Source organism: Lepidochelys olivacea, assembly GCF_965140295.1.
Source record: "Lepidochelys olivacea isolate rLepOli2 genome assembly, chromosome: 2".
Lineage (NCBI taxonomy): Eukaryota > Metazoa > Chordata > Testudines > Cheloniidae > Lepidochelys > Lepidochelys olivacea.
This window is the reverse complement of record NC_140412.1, coordinates 8,903,017-8,917,244: the sequence shown is the minus strand read 5'-3', so window position 1 is coordinate 8,917,244 and position 14,228 is coordinate 8,903,017. Positions and strand designations below refer to the sequence as shown.

Sequence of the window (14,228 nt, the reverse complement as noted above, 5' to 3'; positions counted from 1 at the left end):
TTAGTCAGGTTGAGAGATTCCTTCACTGCCACTACCCCCAATCAAATCCCTGAAACCTGCAATTTAGAGGAATATGAAACTGTGTCTTGTTTACTGAGCCCGTATTTAACAATAATCTACAATCAGTTTTCTATTCGATAATCACTCTAAACGCATGCACAGATTTTTCCCTTGTTCCTGTAAAACCCCTGCTGGCTTTGCTTCAGTTTTACTCTCTTCTTTTCAGTAGGCGAACATGGCATCTCTTCTTTTACACTGACCTCAGTCAAAGTTCCTGTAACACCTTGGCCCAGTGCCCCTCTGCCAGTCTTCTTGTGAGCAGACCCAACTGCTGCGTCCGACATGCTTCCACGACAAGTGGGTCTGAGTTGAGCTCTCTCTCTGTTTCTAGCTCTGGGTCTACAGGGGCCATGGTCCCAGGCTCAGACTGACACTCCCTTCCTTGTGGCATGGGACTCCACATTCCAGCTGCCCTTGACCCTGAAACCACTGCCTCAGACCTCCCAACCCCTCGTCCCCTCCCTGACGAGTTTTCTGCCCCAACTGTGGGAGTTCTGGGCTTCTGGGTTAACTCCTTCTGGACAATATAGCAAGAAACAGGCTTGGGAAAAGACCTCATCTGCCACCGTCACTTTACTCTATCACCAGCAGGAGAGTGAATTTGTGTGGGGGGGTGGAGGGTGAGAAAACCTGGATTTGTGCTGGAAATGGCCCACCTGATGATCACTTTAGATAAGCTATTACCAGCTGGACAGTGGGGTGGGAGGAGGTATTTTTTCATATTCTCTGTGTATATATAAAGTCTGCTACAGTTTCCACGGCATGCATCCGATGAAGTGAGCTGTAGCTCACGAAAGCTCATGCTCAAATAAATTGGTTAGTCTCTAAGGTGCCACAAGTCCTCCTTTTCTTTAGTCTTGAAAGCACTTGAGAATAATAAATCTTTGCAAGATTAAAGTCTCATGACACACCTTCGTCTGCTCTCACCCAATCTGTGAGCCTGGGGTTTGTCAGCATTTCAAGTTGGGCAGAGTCCCCCCTGCATAGCCCGCTTCCAAGCAGCAATGGTCAGCTTCCCGACCCTCTTGCCCTCCCAAATCAACTCAGAGCAGCATCCCACTCAAAAAGTCTGTTCCTTTTTGCCATGCGTTCCATTGGAAAGCCCCAGCCCTGCCCGCAGTCAGGCTCACCACATAAGTCGAAGAACACAAGAAACGGCCATATAGGGTCAGACCAGTGGTCCACCTAGCCCAATATCCTGTCTTCTGACAGGGACCAGCACAGGATGCTTCACAGGGAATGAACAGAACAGGGCAACTTTCGAGAGATTCATCCAGCTCCAGCTTCTGGTGATCAGAGATTTAGGAAGCCCCAGAGCATGGGGTTGCATCCCTGACCATCTTGGCTAATAGATGGACCTATCCTCCATGAATTTGTCTAATTATTTTTTTAATCCAGTTACGCTTTTGGCCTTCACAACAACCCCTGGCAACGAGCATGTTGTGTGAAGAAGTGCTTCCTTTTGTTCATTTTAAACCTGCTGCCTATTAATTTCATTGGATGACCCCTGGTTCTTGCATTACGTGAGGGGGTAAATAACACTTCCCTATTCAGATTCTCCATACCATTCATGGTTTTACAGAAAATCTGTTGTTCCATAGGCACAAGTAAGTGGTTGAGAGACAATCAGAATCAACAGATGGCCTCTCAGTGATTGTCATTTAAAGATGTGGCAAAAACCTTTTCTGGGCAGGCACTGCCTTCATGGCAATACAATAAGCTGGCCAGAGAAAGTTTAGAAGTGTTCAGCACTTAATACAAAAACGAAGGTCCTAACACAAAATGGAGTTCACAATTTGATACACACATGCCAGTCATGGTTTGTTCCCTCTAATCCCACATTGTGTTCTAGCCCTCCTTCTCCATATTTTCCTCTTGATTTCTCCAAAATACTTCACTTCCCTAAGGGCTTGTCTACACATAGTCGCTCCCAATTAACATCGTTTGTGGACACTTGCTCTGGAATAAGAGCCCACACATGGAGTCATCCAGGAACAGCCATTGTGCTTTAAATTCACACCTTACCTTAATCAACATTAATTTTCAAGTGTAAACAAGTCCTAATCTACCCTATCGAGCTTTCTTCATACAAGCACACATCCTATTCACACAATTCAATGAGGGTTAATTAGCACGGTAAGCAACGCAACTGCTTCCGGAGTGTGAACTCAGACAGACCCCTCTGGATTCTGCCCAACCAGCAAGATCTGCCCAGGCCAAGGGTATGCACTGGACTTGGTATTTGATTCCAAGTCCAGTGTCTATTATTCAGCAGTGTCCAGGCCTGATCCCGTGTCAGGTTGATGTACAGCTCAATGCCATTACTTGAGTATTTTAACCAGATAATTAACAACTAGACAAAGCTTACACTCTCCAGGATTAATGCCCAACACAGAATCCCGCCACTCCCTCTCCTTCAGCTGAGGCAGGTGCTGAGATTCCTATATGGAAACTGTTCAGCAGCTCATCTTTCCTAGCAACCTCTGGCTAGCTGGTATCTGAAAAGTTTGAGGCCTTTCTTGCCATCCCTCTATAGATACTGGAAGGGATTAAAAACCTCTCTGTATTTGCCACCCACTCCAGAGCCATTAGGGTGCTGTAGAGTTGTTCTCTGCATCCCAAAGTCTCTCTTGGATTGTGATCCTTTGCGAAAAGCTCCACTCCCTGCTCTGGAATTTCCCAGACACCAGCAACAGGAAACTGACCCCACTGTCAGTTCCACAGGTGCTGGCAGGAGTCTCAGAAGGGGCAGTGACCTCTGAAAAGACTGGCAGGTTGCAGCAGAAGAAACTGGCCAAAGCTATGAGCAGCAGCAGAGGCACTGAAGCCATCTCCTGGCAGATTCAGGAAGCACTGCATTGGTTTACACGCTGGTCATGTTTTAAAATCTATCATCACGGCCATTAGAGCTGAAAATTATACACGTTCTTAGTGAGTTCCTAGATTCCCAGGAGAGAGCCGTCAAGTTCAGCTGAAAGTTTCTCACCACCGGGAAGTGGATTTTTTCTCAAGACTCAATGATTCATTACCAAGAAGTTTGCTCACCTGTTTGACACAGTTAGCTGCCAGTTAAATGCTCTCATCTAATCTAGTAGAGGCTGGATCCAAACAGATGCGATTAAGATTTTACATTTTTCATCGTGGGGCCATTTTATAAACACGCATGAGCTGCAGAAAGCTCTAATAGCACCCTATGGAAGATCTTGGAAGAATTGCTATTCTTGGCTGCAAGATCACTTCTTCCCAGGAAGTGGAAATGACTACAACCACCACCCCAGACTGAATGGTTGAAAAACAATCTGCAAAAGCACTCAAAACTCCATCCACTTGAGAAGTAACTCCTAGATGCACACAACAGCCATGCTGAGAGCAGCATTCAGCAAGTTACATAAGATGGCTACACTGGGTCAAACCAATAGCCCACCTAGCCCAGTATCATGTCTTGAGATAGTGGCTAGATGCTTCAGAGGGAATGAACAAAACAGAGCAATTATCGAGTGATCCATCCCCTGTTGTCCAATCCCAGTTTCTGGCAGTCAGAGATTTATGGACACCCAGATCATGGGGTTGTGTCCCTGACCATCTTGGCTAATAGTCATTGATGGACCTATCCTCCATGAAATTATCTAGTTTTTTTTTTAAAGCAATTATACTTTTTGGCCTTCACAACATCTCCTGGCAATGAGTTCCACAGGTTGACTGTGCGTGGTATGAAATACTTCCTTTTGTTTGTTTTAAACCTGCCCCCTAGTAATTTAATTGGATGACCCCTCGTTCTTGTGTGATGAGAAGGGATAAATGACACTTCCTTAGTCCCTTTCTCCACACCATTCATGATTTTATAGACCCCTATCATATCCTTCGTCATCTCTTTCCTAAGATGAACAGTCCAAGGGCAGTTCTACACTTAAAGCGCTGCATTGGCACAGCTGTGCCATTGTAGCGCTTTAATGAGGACGCGCTAAGCTGATGGAAGAGAGCATCTCCCGTCAGTTTAGTTAAAAAGCCGTCCCGCTGACATAGCGCTGTCTACGCTATATGTCAGTATAACTCTGGTCACTCACAGGTGCGGATTATTCACATCCCTGCGCAACGTAGTTATACTGAAGTAATTGTGCACTGTTAACAAAAGCTCAGCCTTTTAAACCACTCCTCGTATGGAAGCAGTTCCTACCTCTAATAATTTTTGTCGCCCTTCTCTGGACCTTTTCCAATTCCAAGGTATCTTTTTTGAGATGGGGTGACCAGATCTGCACGCAGGACTCAAGGTATGTGCTTACCATGAATTTATATAGAGGCATTATGCTATTTTCTGTCTTATTCTCGATCCCTTTCTTAGTGGCTCTTGATGTTCTATTCGGGTTCTTTTTAGATTGCCACTGCACACTGAGCAGATGTTTTCAGAGAAGTATCCACAGTGACTCCAAGATCTCTTTCTTGAGTGGTAACAGCTAATTTAACCCAATTTAGTGAGATCCCTTTGTAATTCTTTGCAATTTGTAGGATTTAACTATTTTGAGACATTTTGTATCATCTGCAAACTTTGCCTCTTAGCTGTTTACCCTTTTTTTCAGATCACCTATGGATATGTTGAACCACACAGGTCCCAAAACAGATCCTTGGGGGACCCAGCTATTTACCACTTTCCATTGTGAAAACTGCCCATTTATTCCTACCCTTTGTTTTCTATCTTTTAAGCAGTTAGTGATCCATGAGAGGACCTCAGACTCATACATGTTAAGGCCAGAAGGGACCATCATGACCTCCTGCACATTGCAGGCCACAAACTCACCCAGCCTCCTCATGTAATAAACCCCAACCTCTGACTGAGTTACTGACGTCCTCAAATCATGATTTAAAGACTTCAAGTTACAGAGAATCCACCATTTATTCTAGTTTAAATCTGCAAGTGAGCAGTGCCCCATGCTGCAGAGGAAGGCGAAACCTCCCCAGGGTCTCTGCCAATCTGACCTGGGGGAAATTCCTTCACAACTCCAAATATGGCAATCAGCTGAACCCGGACCGTGCCAGAAAGACCTGCCAGCCAGACACCTAGGAAAGAATTCTCTGTAGTAACTCAGAGCCCTCCCCATCTATTGCCCCATCTCTGGCTGTTACAGATTTTTGCTACTAGCATCGCAGATCAGCTACGTGCCATTGTAGGCAATTAGGTCATACCTCGCCCTTCATAAACTTATCAAGCTCAGTCTTGAAGCCAGTAAGGTTTTTTGCCCCCACTGCTCCACTTTGAAGGATGTTCCAGAACTTCACTCTTCCAATGGTTAGAAACCTTTGCCTAACTTCAAGCCTAAACTTGTTGATGGCCAGGTTATATCCGTTTGTTCTTATGTCTACATTGCCACTTTACTTAAATACCTCCTCTCCTGCCCTGGTATTTATCCCTGTGATGTACTTAGAGAGAGCAATCATATCGCCCCTCAGCCTTCTTTTGGTTAGGGTAAACAAGCCAAGCTGATTGAGTCTCCTCTTGTAAGGTAGGTTTTCCATTCCTTGAATCAGCCTAGTAAACCTTCTCTGCAGCTGTTCCAGTTTGATTTCAGCTTTCTTAAACATGGGAGACCAGAATTGCACACAGTGAGTGAGATAAGGTCTCACCAGTGCCTTGTATAATGGCAATAACACTTCCCTATCTCAACAGGAAATACCTCGCCTGATGCATCCTAGGATTGTATTAGCCTTTTTCATGGCCACATCACACTGGCAGCTCAGTCATCGTGTAATTGACCAATACACCCAAGTTTTTCTCCTCCTCTGTCACTTCCAACTGATACATCCCCAGTTTATGGCACAAAAAATTGTGGATAGTCTTCAAGTGCATGGCCTTGCAATTTGCACTACTAAATTTCATCCCATTTCTATTACTCCAGTTTTCAAGGTCCTCCAGATCTCCTTGTATGATATTCCAGTCCTCCTTCATATTGGTAATACCTTCCAACTTTGTGTCATCCACAAATTTTATTAGCACACTCCCACTTGTTATGCCCCCTTTGGTGTGAGATCTTCTCAAAGGCTTTCTGAAAGTCCAAGTACATTATATCCAGTAGATCATCCTTGTCCACATATTTGTTGACACCTTCAGTGAATTCTAATAGATTGGTGAGGCATGATTTCTCTTTGCAAAAGCTGTGTTGACTCCTCCCCAATATACTGTGTTCATCTATGTGTCTGGTAATTCTGTTCTTTACTATAGTTTCAACCAATTTGCCTGATACTAAAGTTAGGTTTACCAGCCTGTAATTGCCAGGAGCACCTCTGGAGCCTTTTTTAAAAATCCACATTACATTAGCTATCCTCCTGTCATCTGGTACAGAGGTTGATTTAAGTGACAGGTTACATACTACAGTTAGTAGTTCTGTAAATTCATATCCAAGTTCCTTCAGAACTCTTATTACAGTTTAATAGTTTATCAATTTCTTTCAAAACCTCCTCTTATTGACACCTCACTCTGGGACAATTCTTCAGATTTGCCACCTAAAAAGAATGGCTCCAGTTGGGAATCTCCCTCACACCCTCTGTAATGAAGACTGATGCAAAGAATTCATTTAGATTCTCCACAATGGCCTTGTCTTCCTTGAAGGCTCCTTTAGCACCTCGATCATCCAGTGGCCCTACACATTGTTTGTCAGGCTTCCTGCTTCTGATGTACTTAATTTTTTTGCCATTGGTTTTTGTCTCTTTTGCTAGCTGCTCTTCAGATTCTTTTTTTCACATGCCTTATTACACTTGACTTTGCCAGAGTTTATGTTCTTTCTATTGCTGTCAGGAGGATTTGACTTCCAATTTTTAAAACATGCCTTTTTGCCTCCAGTTGCCTCTTTTACTCTGCTGTTTAGCCATGGTGGCATTTTTTTTTTAATCCTCTTTATTTTTTTTTATTCGGAGTGTACATTTAGTCTAGCCTCTATTATAGTGTTTTTAAATAGTCTCCATGCAGTTTGCAGGCATTTCACTCTTGTGACTGTTCCTTTTAATTTCCGTTTAGCCAGCCTCCTCATTTTTGTGTAGTTCCCCTTTTTGAAGTTAAGTGCTACTGTGGTGGGTTTCTTTGGTATTTCCCCCACTACAAGGATGTTAAATTTAATTACATTATGGTCACTATTACTGAGCAGTTCAGCTATAGTCAGCTCTTGGACAAGATCCTATGCTACACTTAGGACTAAATCAAGAACTGCCTCTCCCCTTGCGGGTTCCAGGAATAGCTGCTCCAAGAAACAGCCCTTAATGGTGTCCAGAAACGTTATCTCCGCACGTACCCAGTCAATATGGGGATAGTTGAAATCCCCCTTTGTTATTGGGTTTTCTGTTTTTGTAGCCTCTCTAATCTCCCTGAGCATTTCATAATCCTTATCTTGGTCAGGTGGTGCTTAACACTCCTCCTCTTCTGGCTCCTGATTTCACAACAGTTTTTGCACAAGTTTTTTTTTTAAACCTGCAAGGGGTTTGCATTTTTTGTTAAAGGAACCTTGAATCGCTTTCCAATGGCTTTTCCTTTCAGTGCACAGCCATAGGGATCACGTATTTTTAAAGCCACCTCCTGTAGTATGATGGCAGGAGAAGACTACAATTCAAGTAATTCATGCTGAGCAAGGGCCTATTGTTCCAGCACTTCATCTTCCTAGGCCCTGCAGTTCCAGGGGATAACAGCTTTAGACTCTGCCAGACTCTGGGACTGAGTGCAGCAGGGTTCCCGTGTTCCAGTGTGGGGCAGAAGACGAGCACGTTCACAAGGCGAGGAAGGACAATGTACTCTGACACTACTCAGCTCCTTGAGCTCGTTAAGGTCACCACTTTGTTTCGGAGGACAGTAAGAGCCCACTGGCCCTCTCCCCCTGAGGTCTGCAAACTGCTGCTGTTGCATCTGTTTTTAGGGAAAGAGGTAAGAAGGAGATTTCAACAAGGGAAGCGGAACAGAGGACAGAAGGAGCAACAGCAAAAGGAAGGGGAAGAAAAAAAAGATGCCACCCACTTTGTCCCCCACAGAGCTGGTTGGGAAAGAAAATGACAAAAGAAAGAACAGGGCTTGTCTACAGGGACCACAGTAAGCTGGGGTGTGAATTTACCCTACACTAGCCTGCTGTGGTGTAACTGCGTGTGTGGTGTAACCTACTAATGTGTGTTAACAGTTACTTAATGCACTTTGAGCTAGTCTCCTTTCAAAAAGAGGATCAAAGCAAAGTGTTCTAACAAGCTGTTAATGCATGTCAGCAAGGTGCACAAGGACAATTAGACAGCAACAGGCTAGCCCGGGGTTGCTGCGGTCTAATTGTTGGTGCAGACAAGCCCTTAGAAAGAGAGGCGCATTCTAAACACTAGTTAAGACAAAGCAGTTTGTAGTTTTCACACAAGTTAGCAAGTCCAAGGTAAACCCTAGGGTCTTCATAGTCTAACTCGATCTGGTAACTACAAAACTGCCTTGTTTTCACTCAGATTTGACTTAAGAACACACAACCTTCAGGTGTTAGAACAAGGAGGAATCTTACTTAAAGCCCACTTTTTAACCATGGCTCCCCTCTACTCATTTTTTTTTTAAAAAAAAAACACTTAACTTATCATGAGCTCTGTAGCCAAACCTCATTGCTGCTATTATTGATTACTTTTTTTCTGGAAGCAACCTAGCAATTTTAAACTTCTAGGACATACACCAATACAAAAGAATGTTTTGCTTATACTGTGTAAGAATTACTTAAAAATCAATGAGCGTTTCTTGGGAGCCGTTACATTACCTAATTAACAGCCATGTGCCAGCGACATTTTTAAACGCTGTGAAAGTAACAGAAATATCACCAAGTAATTAAATTGAATGTATTGTGTTTGCTGGGCTGCAGCAGGGAGAACCTCCTTTAGCAGCCCTTGCTCAGGTATGGGCCCAATTATCTTCTCGGTGGATGGCAGATTAATCAGAGGGCTGTTACCTTTTCTCAAAGTACCAGCTGGTTCATAGATCTGCATTTACTCATGCTTCCTCTCGGGTGTAATTAATTCTATAGCAGAAGATAACATAGGGCATCACCAATAGGTGGCATTGCCTAGAATAAAAAGAAGAAATAAGCACATGTAACTGAGAACAGTTGCTGGGAGCTGTGTATACACTGCCCTAAAAGCGACTGGTTAGATAGTAAAGATTTTTTTTTTTGCACTGTCTTCAGGATAGTAACACGACTTACTCCCATTTCAGAGAGCTGTCTCCTGTTGCTTGACTTGTATTTAAATATAGAACCGTAACTCTGTGTGCAGATGGGTACTCTACACATGGGACCCAAACCACCTCCCACTGAAGTAAATGGAGGCCTTTCCTTTGGCTTCACTTAGCACTGAATCTGACCCCTAATGTCCTTCTTTTGAAAGTACATCTTCAGAGAGTTCACTTGAGTAATCTACATTTAAATTTAATCCTCTCGCATTAGACTAACCTGAGTGAGAGCAGCCCCATTGTGAAAAAGCTTTCAAGTTGCTATGTCCACATGGCTCTGCACTCACTCGTGTGCCACTAAGATTTCTGAGGGTACACACCACGGCTCCTTGTAATGCAATAAGCTGAGCTGCTCTAGGAATTCTCTCTCCCCGAGTGAATTGTGGGAGAACTTTGTCCTTTCTGGGCACACAGGAGGAATTATGGAAAGGCACTGGAGGACTAGCAGCACATGAGATGAGCTGAGGTGGCCTGCGTCCACCACAGCAGTCACGTTAGCAGCTGGCTGTGCTTACTCTAGTTTTAGACTTTACCCCGGACTTGCCAGCCAACTCAAGTTAAAAGAACCACCACACTCAAGATAAGTCCACTGTGAGTAACAGGACTTGAGTCAGGGCAGTGGTCCCCAAACTGTGAGGTGCACCCCCCTAGGGGGACACAGAGGAACGTTGGGGGGGGGAGAGGGCGTGGCAGGCCCAACAGGGGACAGGGAGGGAGCGCCACCCAGCTCTGCTCTGCCCCCAGCCCAGTTGCCTAGAATTGCTAAAGCGGAGAACAGGCAAATACACCTGCATTAAGCATTTGTGAAAAACAGGATACGGTCCCAAATCAGTAAAATCTACCAGTTCTGAATTAAATTCCAACTGTTATAGAATACAGCACTAATGTGACACAAATCAGGGTGTCTTTAAATCCAGTCTGCTGCAAAGTAAGGGATCTTACTAAATGAGTTGGTTATATACACAAGGTATCAACTTCCATTGATTTGTGGTTTGCATCTTTTCAAGGCCATCAGTAACTGCATGTGCATCCCTATAGGGCTATACTAGCTACTACACCAGGGGTTCTGCTGCACAGCTACATCAGTCAGGAATCGCCTCTCTTCAAGTTCACACCCTGACCGTCATAGCTGTGCTGGCAGAAGTCTGTAGCGTGGACCGAACCCAAGGCTTGTATTCTTGCTGAACAAGTTTACCAAGAAGGATGCACAGAAAAAAAAAATCCATTCATTCGGCTTAAATCTCAGTTCCTCTGAGTGGGCAGATAAAGTTACAATTGAATTAGTTAGAAGCTGGCAGTAACATAAAACCCAAGATTTAGACTAACTGCTGGGATTAGTAATTCTGGTTGTACAAGATGCACACCACATGCATTTTGGAATAAGACACCAGCATCCAGAGCTAGCGTCTCTAAAGGGTCTGTCCAGCTGAACACGGATATTTTTTAATCTAAACGCCAAAATGACAGTCACATGAAGAAGGGGTTGTTTTTTTATTAACGCTATCACGCTAGTGCCTAGACTAGGGGTGGCCCACCTGGGGCTCCGGAGCCACGTGCGGCTCTTCAGAAGTTAAAATGCGGCTCCTTGTCTAGGCACCGACTCCGGGGCTGGAGCTTCAGGCGCCAACTTTCCAATGTGCCGGGGGGGTGCTCACTGCTCAACCCCTTCTTGCCCCCTCCCCTGAGCCTGCCGTGCCCTTGCTCCTCCCCCTCCCACCCCAGAGCCTCCTGCATGCCACGATCAGGAGGTGCAGGGAGGGAGTGGAAGGTGCTGATCGGCGGGGCTGCTGGTGGGCGGGAGGCGCTGAGAGCGGGCGGGGAGGGGGAGAGAGCGAGCTGCTGCCATATTACTGTGGCTCTTTGGCAATGTACACTGGTAAATTCTGGCTCCTTGTCAGGCTCAGGTTGGCCACCCCTAGCCTAGAGGGCTCAAATTAGATCACTGCCCCATGAGCCCTATTGTGAAAACCACTGTACTCACGTGTGCATGCACACCCCGCAAGACACAGTCACTGCCCCAAAGAACTGAGAACAGAACTCAGGATTCCTGACTTCAGCCCAGAATCCATCCACTAGACCATACATACCCCTCTGCCATTTTCCAGATTCAGCTCATCCAATACAAATAGTCTGCAATAATTTGAGCTAAATACACAACCTGAGAGGGAAACTGAAAACTTGTCTACACATACAGCGAAGCAGCCATGCCACTGTAGCACTTTAGTGAAGACACCGACAGGAGAGCTTCTCCTGCTGGTGTAGTTAATCCCCCCCTGCGAGAGGCAGTAGCTATGTCAATGGCAGAAGCTCTCATGGATTTTTCACACCCTCAGCGATGTAGTTACACCAAGGTAAGTTTGTAGTGTAGACCGGGCCAAAGAAATATTATGAGTCTAACCATTTAAACACATATTTTCATAACTGTAATTGGGAGGCTGCTGAGAGATGCTGGGAACTTTCACCAACCTAGTTTTTATTTACTTAAAGCTGAAACTCATGTCAAGGAAAAAGGCAACCAAATATACTCAAGTATCGAGAACCATGCCAGTTGTGTGTGGCCACTACCACTATTGCCATTCAGCACCTATTACTTCTGCTGCTTCAGATCTCAGAGTCCTCATGCGCATTGCAACAACGTATACCACCACATCTACACTCATAAGAACATGAGAGCCGACATATTAGGTCAGACCATCTAGCCCAGTATCCTGCCTTCCGACAGTGGCCAATGTCAGATGTTTCAAAGGGAAATGAACAGAACAGGGCAATTATCGAGTGATTCATCCGCTGTCGTCCAGTCCCACCATCTGGCAATCAGAGGCTTAGGGACAATCCAGAGCATGGAATTGCAACCCTGACCATCTTGGCTAACAGCCATTGATGGGCCTTTCCTCGCTGAACTTATTAGATTCTTTTTTTTAAACGCAGTTATACTTTTGGCCTTCACAACATCCCCTGGCAATGAGTTCCACAGGTTGACTGTGCCTTGTGTGAAGAAGTACGTCCTTTTGTGGCCACACACACTCCTTTTCTTTTTCCTTTTGTTTGTTTTAAACCTGCTGCCTATTAATTTCATCAGGGGACTGCTGGTTCTTGTGTTTCACGAACGGGTAAATAACGCTTCCTTAGTCACTTTCTCCAGTTCATTAGTGATTTTACAGACCTCGACAACCCCCTTAGTCGTCTCTTTTCTAAGTGGCTTGGTCCCAACCTTTTTAATCTCTCCTCATACGGAAGCTGTTCCAAACCCCTAATCATTTTTGTTGCCCTTCTCTGTACCTTTCTCAATTCTTTTTTAAGATAGGGTGACCAGAATTGCACAGTGTTCAAGGTGTGGGCATACCATGGATTTATACAGTGGCATGATGATATTTTCTGTCTTTTTATCTCTCTCTTTCCTAATGATTCCTAATGTTCTGTTATCTTTTTTTGCCTGCCGCTGCGCACTGAGTGGATGTGTTTAGAGAACTATCTAGGACAACTTCAAGACCTTTTTCTTTAGTGGTAGCAGCTAATTTAGACCCCATCATTTTGTATGTATAGTTGGGATTATGTTTTCCAATGTGCATTAATTTGCACTTATCAGCACTGAATATCATCTGCCATTTTGTTGCCCAGTCACCCACTTTTGGGAGATCCTTTTGTAACTCTTTGCAGTCAGCTTTCGACTTAACTATCTTGAGTAATTTCATATGGTCTGCCAACTTTGTCACCTCACTGTTTACTCCTTTTTCCAGATCACCTGTGAATACGCTGAACAGCAGTAATCCCGGTACAGATCCCTGGGGTGCTCTGCTATTTACCTCTCTCCATTCTGAACACTGACCATTTATATCTGTGCTTTGTTTGTTGAAAGCGTAGCTAGGCATCACAGTTAGTATGGCTGTACCGTCACTGACGGTCTCCAAGCGCAAAAATGTTCGGCGTGACACTGCCTCATGCACGATGCTCTTCTCCCAACCACACTTTGGGACATGCTACCCAGGCGACACAACCCCACCAGCACCCTCCTCCAGCCTGCCAGGCACAATCTCCACCCCCTAAGGCTGCACTAAGAAGGGGGCGCATCCGGCCAGCTCCAGGACATCATACACAGATGGGGCACCCCCATCTGCAGGAGATGCACCCAGCTACAGAGTACCCTATGCACGGGAGGGCGGTCTCCCCAACTCCGGAGCGTCCTGTGCCTGGGGCACGTGCCACCGTCCAGGCAAGGGGCGCGCTGCATGGGGGAGTGGGCGGGAGGGGGCAGGCTCATCCCCAGCGCCCCCCGCCCGGGGCGCCCCCCAGTGCCCCGCACGCACGGGGGCGGGCTCCTCCCCAGCGTGCTCTGAACGTGCCCCACACACGGGGTCCTCCCCAGCCCCGGGAGGTCACGGTCACACTTCCCTCCCACTGTTGCAGCTGGAGCTGGCGCCGCCCTGCACCCCCCGCCGGGCTGCCCGCGCCGCGCACACTCACCTGCCTCCCCCGCACCGACCCCCGCAAGGGCGCAGCAGTAGCAGCAGCTCGCGCCCGCCCGCCCGCCGTCGCGCGCCGCACGCCGCACGCGCTGCCTCTGAGCTCCCCCGGGGGGCCGGCGCGCACCCGCGCACGAGACACCACCCCTCCCCTGCTCCGTCGCGCGCCCCTCGGCTCGCTCGCACGCACGCAGCCGCGCTCGTCGCCCCACCCCCTTCCCTGCCGTTCGGAGGCGCTCGGCCCGGGGCTGCCCCCACCCCTTACTCGGGGTGTCACGTGGGTGCCGGGGGAGCCAATGGGAGGTGGCCGGAGGGCTGCGATGCTCTAACGGGGCTAAGAGGGTGAAGGAGGGGGGAGGCGACTGGAGAAGTTAGAGAGGACAAAGGGGAGGGGTCACGGGGGGAGGGGGGGAGACGGAGGGTGGGGGAGGGGAAAGAGATAGGAGGGGAAAGGGGAGGGACAAGAGGAGGGGCCGGGGAAAGGGGGCGGGGCCAGA

At 46.6% G+C, this 14,228-nt stretch overlaps 1 protein-coding gene across 2 annotated transcripts in view; it reads right to left on the bottom strand.

Moving 5' to 3' along the window:
* The window catches only part of PTP4A3 (protein tyrosine phosphatase 4A3), a 169,937-nt gene extending 156,046 nt beyond the window's left edge, over nt 1-13,891 (bottom strand). Inside the window, exons 1-2 of one of the 2 annotated variants that reach the window (XM_084618690.1) lie at nt 13,733-13,891; nt 8,994-9,107 (exon numbers count right to left, since the gene is read on the bottom strand). The gene's annotated coding sequence lies outside the window, so the exon portion shown is untranslated. The remainder of the gene's footprint in view (nt 1-8,993; nt 9,108-13,732) is intronic. The other variant, XM_084618693.1, reaches the window with a different exon arrangement.
* Between the last annotated feature and the right edge of the window lie 337 nt (nt 13,892-14,228).